General features: G+C 38.1%; 1 protein-coding gene across 3 annotated transcripts in view; it reads left to right on the forward strand.

The window, feature by feature from the left end:
* Positions 1-14,091, forward strand: part of ZBTB20 (zinc finger and BTB domain containing 20) — a 511,236-nt gene that overhangs the window by 88,782 nt on the left and 408,363 nt on the right. For 2 of the 3 annotated variants that reach the window (XM_071560531.1, XM_071560523.1), the window contains exon 2: positions 423-475. The gene's annotated coding sequence lies outside the window, so the exon portion shown is untranslated. The remainder of the gene's footprint in view (positions 1-422; positions 476-14,091) is intronic. The other variant, XM_071560539.1, reaches the window with a different exon arrangement.

Below are 14,091 nucleotides of genomic sequence, written 5' to 3' on the forward strand. Positions count from 1 at the left end.
CCTATAAGTTTTTCTGGAGTGCATATAAAGGACAAACATAAGTGACAGAACTTCAGTTGTGACCCCCATCCCTAAGAGGAATGACACTACACTTAATAGAAAAAATTGAGGGTTTTTTAAGCATGAAGTCATAGGACTTACTCCGTATGGATTTTGCTCCAGCTGTATAACTGCTCTCTCTGAAGCATGATTATAACATGACGTTTGAAATTCTGGTACAGTTAGTTTATTTTTTTGTCACCTGTGTACTACATGTGAATGTGTAGGACTTTGTTTTGTCTTTCTTTCCGATAGCTGTATGTTTATATATATACAGCATTCCACCCACTTCCCCAACTGAACACTGAGCTATTTGACTGTTACAGAAACTCAAGGTTTTTTGTGTGCATATCCCTAAACATAAGCATTTCTTTTCTTTACAGCAGTACAAGAAAGAAGTGTTGAGAGCTGCTCTTAACCCTTTTGGAGTCCAAAGGTAACACCAAATGCTAATTTTTGTGTTTCTGAATGTGTTGATATCATAATTGTTTGGAAATGCTGTTTTCTTATCATATTTGAACTGAGATTTCCCACAGGAGAAAAGCAGGGATAAACTATGAAGAATCAAAGCATTATTAGACCTCTTTAAGAGCCACCAGCATATCAGGGCATAAATTATAGAGGTAAGTTATAACTGGTAAACTGCAATTATCTATTTTACTTAATATGAAAACATTGGCGTTAAGAGTCAGTGGGACTTTCAGAAGGATTTAATACTGCTAAGGATTTAATGATTTTTTTCTCACTATAACTTGATAGTTTTTATGATATATAAAGTTTTTTCAAATTACAGTAAAACAAATCCTGTAGCTCTTTTCTCAGGCAAGAGTCCCTCAATGGGAGTTTTGCCTGAGTGAGAACTGAATGAGGTCTAAATAATTAGCAATTAAAATATTCAGTTATTGTGCTACTGTATATAACAAAGCACTGGAGGTATTAAAAATTGCTAATCTCCTCCTTATTAAAATGTTAACTGCTAAACATAATACAGTTTTGCATTTTCTATCATTCATTTTTGCAGTTCATTAGTAGAGGTGAAATGTTTGTGACAAATAGTCATTTGAACTTTTAAGGGATTGACTTTGTTTTCCTGGCATTTTAGTTAATATTTCTGACTGAGTTAATTTACAAGCAGAAGTGTTTGTGGAAGCCAGGGATTTTAGTCAAAAACTTGATCATGTACAGAGAGTAACTTCTAATATACCATTCATGTGTGTTTGCAGAAGAAAGCAGATGGAAAAGCTACTCATCAGGAGACAGGGCTAGGCAGTTTAGGTATCCAGTTATATACATTTGGATCTGCAGCTTCTTGTAATGAACCCCAGTAATAAGTTAAAGATTGTCTGTAACTGTGACTGGTAAATTTTCAGTGAGACACTGGCATGTGAATGGTTGAGCAACAGGCTAAGAAGACAAGTTGTGCCCCCAGGTCTGTTAATTAGCACGTGAGCTCTTTATTACTGTGCTAGTAAATGTAAGGACCACACTGTGGTCTCATCCTACTTTACTGTGCAAAAGAATGGGTAAGATGCATCTCCCTTTCTCACACAACAGCAGAGGAAATGTGGAAAGGGATGAAGGTATTTGATGGGTGAGAAAGGAGAAAGGAGTGGTAAGTGAAGATGGTAACTGGTAGGGGAAGGAAGTAAATTAAAGAAAGGATTTGGTGGCAGGTGAATTTCCCAAGGGACGGTGACACCCTCAGTGTTATTTCTCCCTTAATCACTCCCTGGAGTAGATTTTGTTACTTATTATTCCTAAAGGTTTTTCTTCCTGGCCTTCTGTAGAGCCATTTTAAACCTAGGCATTTAATTGTGCAATATAACTTTGTTGGCAATTCAGACCATGATTCTGCAAGGATTTACACATGTATTTCACTTACAGCATTATGAGTAATCCTGTTGAAGTACATGAGATTAATTGCAGGACATAAACTTATGCATGTATATTTGTCTTTGTTGTAAAAGAGGTGTAGTTTCATTTATTTACTTTCAGGATGGGAAATTATTTTTAAAAATACATAGGATTTTCCACTAATTTTGTGGCAGCTAAAGAGGAGCTAGATGGTAACAGAATAAGCTTTCTGCTTGTTTCCAAAATTCACATTTTTGTCAGGTTCTCAGCTGTAAAGTTTGGAAAAGAATAAGCTGCTATCATTTTCCTTTTTACATGCACAGTTAAACCTCTAGCTAGAATGAGATGATAATATAATTTATTATAAAGGAGTGAGCAGGACAGAAATCAAACAGGAAAGGAAGTGTACTTGTGTGGACTCTTGTTTATAATTTCATCAGATTGGTGCATACCACAGACATTTTATTTGGTGATAAGATATGCAAATTATTCTGGAGCCAGCAGCAATACCTTCACCTGAATGTCAAAACTGACAGAGATTTTTAAATCAAACCTCAACAACAACTTGTATTTTAAAGCGACTGTTCCTAAGATATGGCTACCAACTACAGACCAGCAAGTGCAGAATTGTTCCCTACTTTTCTTCATGCTATTTTCCTTCCTCACTTGTTTACCTCCATGGAGGAACAGGGTTGCAAGGCTTACCTGTAAATACTTGATGTAACTATGGGCAACAGTGCAGAGGAGCTATAAATGTATATGGAAGTATGTGCAAAGCACGGGAATGCAGTTTGAAAGTGGGGAGACTTGTGAAATGAGATGTATTAGGGAAGATATCTTCTGGTTTTCCAGATGCCTACATTACATCTTCCATATCTGTGAAGGAATGAGTAGCACAAACCCGTCATTTCAGTTTCTTTCTCTGTCTTTGTTTTTAGTTTTATTGCATTTCTGTCCTTAAATCAGAATGTGGTAGTAGAAGCTTGTGGATACAGTGAAATATTTAGATGCTAGCTTTTCCATGAGATTGAGAACTGAAATTCCTCAAAACTGTGGATGTTTATCTGCTAGGGTTTTGGTTCGGAGTGTACCTATAGTTATGACAGAACGGGTGTCACTGAAAATACAGCTTGGGATTTAAATGTTAGATGTGTTTATTTATGGAATCCTTGTTCCAGTCAGTGCCCACTGCCTATAAAGTGATAATCTTGTGTATTTTCCCCAGATTCAGTTCCTCCCTTTCCCTCTGCAGATGTGTGCATATAACTATGTGCAAACGCTTCTATCTTAAGTTTTCCTCAGGGTTTTTTGGCTTGTTTTCTTCTTGTTGTTGTTTTTAGTGTGTGTTCCTAATTAACCAGGAAGCTATCTGGACTGGAAACATTCAACAAAGGGTAACAACTTAAGTACTCCTGTATCTGTGCAGTATATAGAATAGAACAGAATCATAGAATAGAATCGATTGGGTTGGAAAAGACCTCCAAGATCATCGAGTCCAACCCTTGGTCCAACTCTAGTCCATTTACTAGATTATGGCACCCAGCGCCACATCCAATCTGTGTTTAAAAATCTCTAGGGATGGTGAATCCACCACCTCTCTGGGCAGCCCATTCCAATGCCTGATTACTCTCTCTGGAAAGAATTTTTTTCTGATATCCAACTTAAATTTCCCCTGGCAGAGCTTAAGCCTGTGCCCCCTTGTCCTATTGCTGAGTGCCTGGGAGAAGAGACCAACCCCCACCTGGCTATAACTTCCCTTCAGGTAGTTATAGACCGTGATGAGGTCACCTCTGAGCCTCCTCTTCTCCAGGCTAAACAACCCCAGCTCCCTCAGCCTCTCCCCCTAGGACTTGTGCTCCAGTCCCTTCATCAGCCTTGTTGCTCTTCTCTGGACCTGCTCCAGCACCTCAATATCCTTTCTGAACTGAGGGGCCCAGAACTGAACACAACACTCAAGGTGTGGCCTCACCAATGCAGAGTACAGGGGAAGGATCACTTCCCTGGTCCTGCTGGCCACGCTATTTTTGATACAGGACAGGATCCCATTGGCCTTCTTGGCCACCTGGGCACACTGTTGGCTCATGTTGAGCTTCCTGTCAATTAGTACTCCAAGGTCCCTTTCTGCCTGGCTGCTCTCCAGCCACTCTGTGCCCAGCCTGTAGCGCTGCAGGGGGTTGTTGTGGCCAAAGTGCAGGACCCGGCACTTGGCCTTGTTGAACTTCATCCCATTGGAATCAGCCCATCTCTCAAGTCTATCCAGATCCCTCTGCAGAGCCCTCCTGCCTTCCAGCATATGTGTGTGTGAGAGGGAGCTGGGATTAGAGAGGTTATGAAAGATCAGTTTTTGCTTCTGATACATGCCTAGTTCTGTATGTTGTTCTGTCTCTCTGCCTCCTCTGTGACAGATTAAAATTTGTGATCAGATGCTTTATTTCGTGTCAGCCCCTTCCAGGTGGGATTTTGTTTTCTACATTTAAATAAGAACAACATTTTGGTTTTCCTGTAAAATAAGAAAAAGGATTTCTATGTGTTCCTGATTGGAAAGATGCAATGTAAGTCCCATAATACATTCTCAGTGTCCCGTAGCTTTCAGGGTCCCCCGAAGTACTCTTTGTGGAAAAGGATTCCAAAATACTCAAAGCTTACTGCTTGTGCAGATTTAGGCCGCTGCAGAACATTTTGTTTACAGCAACTAATTCTAGGACCTACTTTGGTGTTGTGGATACTTAACTCCTACCCACTCAAACAGAGGCACTTCAAAATAATTAAAGTAAATGAATAATCCACACACAGAGCAAACCCTTTCAGAGGAAAAGTGGGTTTACTGAAAGAAAGAATTTGCTTTTTTTTTGGTTTTTGCTAAATAGTTTATTTCAAGGTCTTCTTAATAAGAAGCAAATGTTTTGGATGGAAAATAAAAATAAAACTGAGCTTTTGATTGTCATTACTGCAATGACTGATGAAGTTAAATTATTGAAAGCTAGAAAAAAATCAGATGCAATTTGTCTGTTTGAGCTGAAGTCCAGGGATTAGTGTATCGCCTCTCTGCAAAATGCCGGCTGAGGTAGCACCGAAAGAAATACAGTGGGTGTTGTGGTATGTTCATTTTAATGCACTGCTGTAAAGGAATTTGAAAGGTTTGAAAGTATTTTGAAGGAATTTCTGGAGATCGTGGGAGACTGCAGGGTAAAAGCACCGAAGGAGGGGGATCAGCTGTGATGACTTTGATTTTTCCCTGATTGGCTATAGGAATACTCATGGTTTAGTCTTTCACCTAATTGGGTGCACTTTAACCATCTGTTGCAGTCCTGCTGCCATGGCTGCAGCCATCAACATTGATACTTCCCAGTTGCCATAAGAGTTGATTGCTTGCTGCTGTATAGGGAATAATTGCTTAGACGTGATACCAATAACCTCATTAATCTTACCAAACCCTATGCAGTCATATTTTGATAAATGTTACTATTGGCATCTGTCATATTCTTTCAACATCGAGCTTCACAGGAAGTCTCTGTGCCAGCAGAAGTCTTCCTTACATGCAAACTCCAGGAGGGCAAATTCAGCTTCTTCCTTAATGTTGACACTCCATTTGCTGTTTTTTCCAGTGCTGAATTTGATTCCAGGCATCCAGCAGCATTCCAGAGGGAGAGGTGACCAGCCTGTGCTACTGCTGCTCTACTTGTCATGAATAATAGCCCACTGGGCTAGTTAACTATTACACTAACTTTTTCCTGTTCCTTCATAGCTGATTTCTGCCCAGGGGACATGGGTTACTTCAGTCTGGCTGCCAACACAAAGTTCAGTATTGTGCCTGCTGTGTGTTTATGTTTACCTTCATGCATAGGCATTGTGTTGTTCACCAGATACTCCCTAAAACTAACAATGCAAGGCCAGTGTGCCTGTTTCTTCTACATAAGAAGTAAAAGTTGGAGGGGAAATGCTTTACACTCCCTCCTTTACCATTTTTGAAAATGAATGTGAAAGTGTTTGTCTCTCACACAGTGGCACAACTGGTTTCCTCATTCAGTGCTTTAAGAGTGGAGTTTTGGGATGCTGAAATTTGGTTTCTTGAGGCACAGGTTTGAATCATGTGGACACTGATTTATATTGATTTGCCAGGGGCCATGTCCTGATACTTGCCCTAAGAAAAAGACAATGCCCCTGTTAACTGGGAGGGAATAAGTATGAGCAAGGAGTACATCAGGGAAGTCTTTTGAGATTTGGAAGGTATGGAACCTCAATGGTTTTTCTAAAATGTATACCAGGGTCCATTTCTTGCAGTCATTCTCATTTTCTTCTTCATCTGAACTACAGATCATCTGGTAGTATCCGGAAGGTGTGGCACAGATGACACTTGGCACTTCTGCCACATGAAACATAATTAGGTTTTAAATTCTTTGTTCTGTGCCAGTGAGTCAGTTTACCTTCATTGAAAAGAATAAATAGCAATTTTGCTGTCCAGATGTCAAATTCAGGTGTCCAGACCGATTAAATTACTGATCTTTTATGCCTCTGGTGTTTGTTTTGGGAAAGTTAATTTTCTTCCATGGATAGATCAGGACAGTGATTTTTTTTGCTTCTTCTCCTGGTCAGATTTCTATTCCATTGTCTTTTCCAAACCCAATAGGCACTTGGCATCTATCGTTTTTCATAAAAGTAGAACTTGGGTTGACAAGGAACTAATTGTAGAGGGGCAGGTTAAATCCTACATCTGGTTGTATGAGATTTTAACTTTAAACATTATTGTATCTGTCAAAGTTCAATATAAATATCTTTCACTGAGTAGTACAGTGAAATCCTTTTCCCCTATTCTCTCTTCCTCCCTCTCTCCTTTCATTCCCTTTATTTCTCTTATTTTCTCTTTCTCTATTTCTTGTCTCTCCCTCCCTGTCTCTCCCTGTCCCCTCCTTGTATAGTTGGATGTCTGTTTTCCCATCAGAGATGAATCAGACATGATGGTGACATTGTGGAGATGCCGCTGAACATCTGCCATATGCATCCTTCGTTTTGGAAACCTTCCAGTCAAACCCAACCTTAAGTTATGCAATAGTATGATTAGCAGAGTAGAGTTACTGCATAACTGCATGTTATCAGCAGTGTAGGACACTGAAAGACCAGCCCCTATTTCTCCTGTACCTGCAAATAAAATAGCAGACAACAAAATGAGAGACAGCAACAAGTCAGCAGCAGTGGGAGCTGGATGACTTCTGTGGCAGCAGCATATTTTAATGCCAAATAGATGAGATAGACCATTTTGACTCTGCAAAACAGCTTTGAGGCCATTTTATTCATTCCCTTTGGTTCTTTTGACTCAAACTTGTATCACTCTTACTGATATTAATAGGACTTAGGGGATTATAGAAGTTTCAATGCCTTCCGAAGGCATATCTTAAGGATGGCAGAGAGAATTCGTGAAAGAAGGCAGAGGCTCTTCTAAGAGCCAAGCAGCTGAAAAGTTTTATTTTTTCAGGCAAGAAATCAATATTGAAAAAGAAAATAAAGAAACAAGAAATATTGCTACTTAGTCACTCCTAGAGCATTTTAATTGCATATTTTTTTATTAATCTGAATTGTGGTCATTTGCAGAACTTTAATCTGAAACTTTTTTCTTCCTCTGAATGAAAATATCTACAATAATGTTTATAGGCACATATGAATGCTTGGGGTTTTTTATGAGATGAGATTGCCCCAAGATCTCAGTATCTGTGTCTATAAGTTGTCTTGTAAGTTATGTTCTAACCGTTTTATTGACGTGTGGCTAAAACACAATGTTCCAATCCCACCTGCTTGGCTGGCTATAAACCTGAGATGCACTTCTCAATGTAAGCTTTAAGCCTGCTTGAGATTCTGGAGGCCACCAGACTGAATGTCTCTCAGGTGATCTCTTCCACCAAGACTGGAGACTTATTATTACTTCAGAGGTCATCAAGGGAGAGTGTCTTTTTCTTTGCCAAGACGATATACTGCAGCAGACATTCAGTTCATTTAAGGGTGTCTGAACCTCCCTAGGTATTGTAAAAAATATTTTTACCTAATCAAACCTTTTCTGTTTGAGAAACAGCTTTTCTTCAGTTATTTTGCAATTAGTTTTAAAAAGCTTCATCCTCCCACTGTACTTCATTGTAATTGGTGAATCTGAGCAGAGAGATGTGTGGAGGCAACATTGCAATGTGAAAAACCTAGTTATTAACCAGACTGATCCAAATAAGCAACCCCACCTTCCTCCCATGCTCTTCAGAAAACTCTTGAACTTCTTTTCCAACCAATTGTCTGGGAAGGGAAGCTGCATTGATTTTCGTAACAGTGCCCACATCATCCATCTCTCAGGGAGATCTGTGTTCTATAGTTTGAGGATCTGCTTGTGGATTTTTGGGGAGAGAGTCACTCATGTGTGTACTCTGAACATCGGTGCCCTGCAAATAATTCTGTTGTCTTTAACCTGAGGACTGTTCTTTAGTAAAATTAATGTTCAGTTACCCAAGCTTTGTTTATGCCACCAACTGAAGGGCAGCAGCAGGTGAGAAGTAACTTGAATTTGCCCTCTCCTAGTGTTGACTAGTTGTATTAAGTGCTCTTTTCATTCTCCAGTTAGATTTTGTGTAATCTGTCCTTGAAATCTTGAGTTGTTTTAAGTTTTCCATATTCTCAGAGTAATCCTGCATTTTTTAAATCCTTAAATTAAGGTAGATGCTGGACTTCATATTTAAAAAGTAATGTAACCTCTTCTACTCTTTTCTTGGCTACAAAACCTCTCCAATTTTCTGAAGAATATATGTGCCTGTAAATAATTTCCATCTCATAATTAACTCCCTGTTTATGTCAATATTAAAGTCTTACATTGCAAAAAGAAAGAATATATGGTCCCTTTGAAAACAGGTATCTTTTCTTTCTTGTTATGTAGCTATTAGCAGTTTTACATGGGAGTTAAACTTGTATTTACGTGTTCAGATCACATTTTTTGGAACATGGTATTGAGAGGGAAAGACATCAGTTACAAAATCTCACTTCTGTTTTAGAAACCTTTTCCATAACATCCAATAATATAAGTGTTAGGGTTAGTTTGGCACATTTTAGGAGTAATACATATAACCCTTGAGCTTAGATTTTGAAGCCTGTATAGTCAAAGTATGTTGATCTGGATATAGCTTGCAGAATTAGAAAGTTTAGCCTTTAAACAAAATCTTCCTGTAGTAACTGCTTGTTTGACTGTCAAATAATTGAAAATAGGTGGGTTTTAAAAGAACAAAAAGCATGATTTGGCTGAAGTTTTCTTGCTTTTTTGAACAGTTTTCTAACTGGAGATTTTTTTCTTGAAGTCCTGCCAGTGACAAAGATAAGGAGGGAACATGTGGACTCACGCAGAGTACTCACTAGGGCAAAAACAAAATGAAAAAAAACCCCCAACCCTAAGCTATGTCTGAGGAAATGTCACAATTCTGTGATATGAAAGAAATGCAGAACTCTCTTCTTGCTGCTTTGGAAAATTCAAATGAAGTAACCTCTCCATTTACAGAACAATTTCTCTATGTGTTCCACCTCCACTTCTTACTACAAATCAAACAGCTTTGTTTTTCAGCACTTCTCCTGCAAAGTTAGTCCCTCATGCACATACACAAAACCCCCCAAATCCATGTATCCTAGGGAATCAAAGATTTAGGAAGGTACATTTTTCATAGGGAGTTATAAATATGTATAAAAAAAATCCCATTGCATGAATTTCTTAAGGGAGTAATATATGAAATCACAAAGGAAAATGTTCCAGCAAAAAGTAATGAAGTAAACTCAAATTTAGATCTTCCTGTTGGGAAGACACAGACTGAAGTAACGACATTGCACAGATGCTAAAAACAGAGCAGTTGAAATAGAACTCAGTTTTGATCTGAGGCTTTGCTTTTGACCTTTTACTAGTATAGAGTTCTAAGACAACGTTGGTATTGTCTTCAGGCGCCTCTAGAATCATTTTAGTTGTGGAAGATAGCTGCTCATAAAACACAAGATGAGAAATCTTCATTTGTCTGTGTAAATTTAGGGTACTAATTGTTAACACAGCTTTCCATGAGCTAAAAGATCATAGTAACTCCTACAGGAAATATTCATGTGGATGATCCCTGAAAACCATGAAAAATGATTTATTTTATTTTATTGTATTTTATTTTTTAAGAGGAGGGTCTTGGGATATGTCTGTGGTGTTTTGTGGGGTTTGTCCTCTCTTCTCTAGTGCACTGCATACACTAAAATACGAGACAGTAAAGCCTTCTCTTTACACAAAGCTGTCATTGTTTTGAGGCCATTCTGCTCCCTCTGAACCTGTATTGAAACAGGTGCCTCACTTGCTTGGCTCTCCTGGAGCATTTTTGCAGATGAAAGCACCACACGTACCCTGCACAGTGGCACTATTAACAGTGCAGAATGAGGCTGGGAGAAAAACTCATCCAGGAGCTACACACCTAGGTGCAGTTAGTAAACAGGGATAGTTACCCTCATTAGGCATAATTAAACCTAATATTGACTGTAAACTGTTACTTACCCTAAACTTCTCTGCAGACATTGTGGGAAAGGGATTAGCTTAGAAGATAGGTACACTAATTACTACCTTCTTCACATTAATGTTACCATCAGTGAGCCCTATATTCATAAATAAAACATAGTAGAGGATGAGAGATTGAGAAATATGTAAATTCATTTGCAGAAAAAAAAAAGACCAAATTAAAAAAAGAAAGTTGAGTGATGCTACTGGAAGCAAAATGGCACTCTAGCTAATTACCATGAAAAGTATGATAAATCATGGACGTGTATCCTTGACTTCTGACTGATAGAGCCTGCAGAGTGCAATCTCTCATGCGTAGCTGCCTCTGACTGATTTAAACCCATACCACTATCAGATTTGATGGGAAAGCACAAAAGTGTGTTATTTTATATCCTTGGGTATTGTTGCTACCTTTTTCTCCTAGAAATGACTTGCAATTATTGTAAAAATACAGTCTGATTTCTTGTCTGCAGAAGAATTGTTGATTGGTGCAATTGACAAACAAAGGCTCCAAAGATGGTCTAGTTATATTTTAATAGCTGCATTTTCAAATGCAATTGATCTGGTATATTGAGATAATTATAGAAATATAAAATGTCAAGGGAGAGGTTTCTTTTGCTTTGTTACACTTATTCTAGTGGGAGACATCTTGTGTCCCACAGACAAGATCAAAAGTCAGAAACAGTTTAATTTATGAATTGCTATTTCTTTTCTGTAGAATTTTAAGTGAGTCATGTTGCTGCTCTGAGCTTCAGCTTTTTGATCTGTTTTCTCCCAAATTTCATAGTTTTCTGTACTTAACAATTTCTGCAAGGGACTGCACACACTTAGGATTATTCAGATGAGAGGCTTGCAGGATGAGGCCATACTATATGTTACCATGTCAGTGCTGTTACTGTTTAATCCTGTAAATACTTTGAATTTGAATACATAATGATGATATGATTGCTCTTTGTGGGGTATTTTGCATTTTCGGTGTCCAGAGTACTTTTTTGATTGAGTCATATCAGAATAAAAGTCTCTTCTGCTGAGCTGGCTTACACCAGAATAATCTGAGGACAGACTTCTCCTGAACTTCCTAAGCAGAGCACTGCCCAAGCCACGGGAAGCTCAAGGATACTAGTATTTGATGTGCAAGGTAGAAATTTAGCATTTCAGTGCTATTCTTACTATGTGGATATTTTAACTTAAAATTATGATTGGCTTCTATTGAGTACTAGCCTTTAACTTCTTATGAACTTCCAACATTGGGCACTCCAGAGAAGGAACTTAATATTTGCAATGGTCGTGGCATTGCATTTTGCTGAAGAAGGAGTGGGAAAAGTGAAGTTGTTAGTTGATAGGTACTACCTAGTGAGATACTACCTAGTGAGTATCTTGTTTGTTTTTCTTTGTTGGTGGTGGTTTGGTTTTTTTTTTCCATTTCTCTTTTTGGTTTTTCTTTTCTTCTAGAGAGATTTCCTCCTGTAATACTGATGTAACATACAAGTTGAAATGTGTAGTTCTCAGGTATAAGTATTATCTTTCAAGCCACCATGCTTAGTAATTAATAGTGTTTTCCTCCTCTGGTAACCCTTACTCTTTGCAGCTTTTTTGTGTATCCAGCTGCAGTGTTTATAGATGTTATCTTCGTATGCCTTTCACAGTTTCATTTAGTTTTGACAGCATAGAATTTAAAGAAATACTTCAAAATTGTTTCAGAGCTGCAAGTTACTTTCAAGATTTACATGGCTAAATTCTTCAGTGACATACATGTCATAACAGATAGTAAGCAAAGAAAAGAGATGCCCCCTGAGCAACAGTCCAATATTATTACTAGCTAGCAAAATCATAGGTTAAAGTAAGAATAATTTAAAGGGGTAAATACAAATTTAGAGGCCAGGTTGTTTCAGTATAAAAAAATATTTGCATCCTTTCTGTTGTTTAGGACTACAGAACTGCAGTGAGGAGCTTTCCCCTGGGATTCACTTTGAGGAGCTCTTCTCATCTGCTTCTTCAGGGAGATTTAGAACAACTCTGTTATGGGGTTGTGGCTTTTTTCCTGGTTCCCTTCCACCTCTTTTCAGATGGAAGAAAGAAGGGTCAATGTATAGAAAACAAGAGACTTGAGACATAGAAGTTATGAGGCTGCATAGCCTGTGTATTTCTGTTTATTATCAAGGTGCCTGGCCAGACTTCTCCAGACTCATCAGCTAAATGTCATGGCAAGTCTTAGTCACATCGAATCTGAAACAGTGGACAGCCTAAATCCCAGACAAGCATTTCAGCATCTGGAATGTTAATAACAGCTGCATGTTTTTTTCTGATTAGAAATTGAAATTGGATATACCAGCTTCCTAGGGAAACATTGAAAACAAGTATTTTTGATAAATAATAAATATTAGGAAAGCTCCATTACATAAGAAATGGGAATATAAACTCTAACCATGCTTTTGGGGAGGAAAGAAACTATTCTACTTAGTATGTTAGCATTCTAAAACCAAACTGTTTTAATTCCCACCCACTGCCCATCCAGGTGGTGTCCACTGGACACTTTATGTCCACTGGTCAAAATAATAATTGATGTCTCTGATCTCTTGTCAATCTCATTCCCTCCAGTTTATTCTAAGAATGCTCTTGAGATTCAGGCAAAGCAATTATCTAATGTCATAATAAACTTGAATCCTAGTCATGTCTGCAAAGCTTTGGCCAAATCCTGTGAATTCATAATGAGACAAAATTTCCACTGTAGTCAAAATTAGGAGCTTTGTTACTTGCAGGATTTCTGTCCTGCAAAAATTCCCATCTTACCTTCTTCCCCCATGGTAATGATGACTATACACACTTATAGATTTTAACAAAATTTAGATACAAAAAATCCATTTAAAAAACAAGGCCTATGTTTCCATGAGCATTCTTTTGTGAAGGGAGTGTCTCATTTAAGCAATACTATTTCTTAAATAATAGTTAAATGAAGTATTTGAAGATTATAATTTTCATATTCATCAATATCAGAACAGCTGGATCCCATCACTGTCTTAAGACAAAATGACTGAATGTGGACATATTTCTGCCAAGTATAATATAAAATGGGAGGTCAAGCTTTAAAAGATGGATGATACTTTTCATTTGAATTTAAGTCATATTTTTAATCAACTGGTTTAAATTCATTTGAGTTAGGCAGAATGTGTCTGTTTGAAATACTCTTACATTTTCTGCAGGGTGTGTAATAGGTTTCAAACCATTTTTGCAGTGTGAATCTTAAATGTGATGGTCAGATACACTCAGGTCTGAGAGAAAGTCTGTAGTTTCTGCATCTGAAGTTGCTCCAAGTGGAATGTTCTCTAGAATGACAGTTCTAGAGCTTCTCTCATTGTTCTCAGAACCCATCCCAGCATTTTCCTGTTACATATGAGTAGATTCAGTTACTTGTCTTTTGGCATGTTAAATACTGCTGTGTTTTGAAACTTGTAGTTTCTTGCTTCTCCTGTTTCCTATTCATTCCCTTACATTCTCCTGTTTACTCTTACCTTTCCCCCGTATGTTGTCTTCTCTGATGTCTCCTTCTCTCTGTCTTCATTCTTTCTTTATTTCCTATTTCTCAGTAGTGCTGCTCTTGTGGCTAAAATCCCTGAATCTCATGGTCTATTCTTAGGCAAGCAAAACGCCTGTTGAACTCAGCTAAGCCAGGG

This window comes from Pithys albifrons, chromosome 1, assembly GCF_047495875.1.
Source record: "Pithys albifrons albifrons isolate INPA30051 chromosome 1, PitAlb_v1, whole genome shotgun sequence".
Classification (NCBI taxonomy): domain Eukaryota; kingdom Metazoa; phylum Chordata; class Aves; order Passeriformes; family Thamnophilidae; genus Pithys; species Pithys albifrons.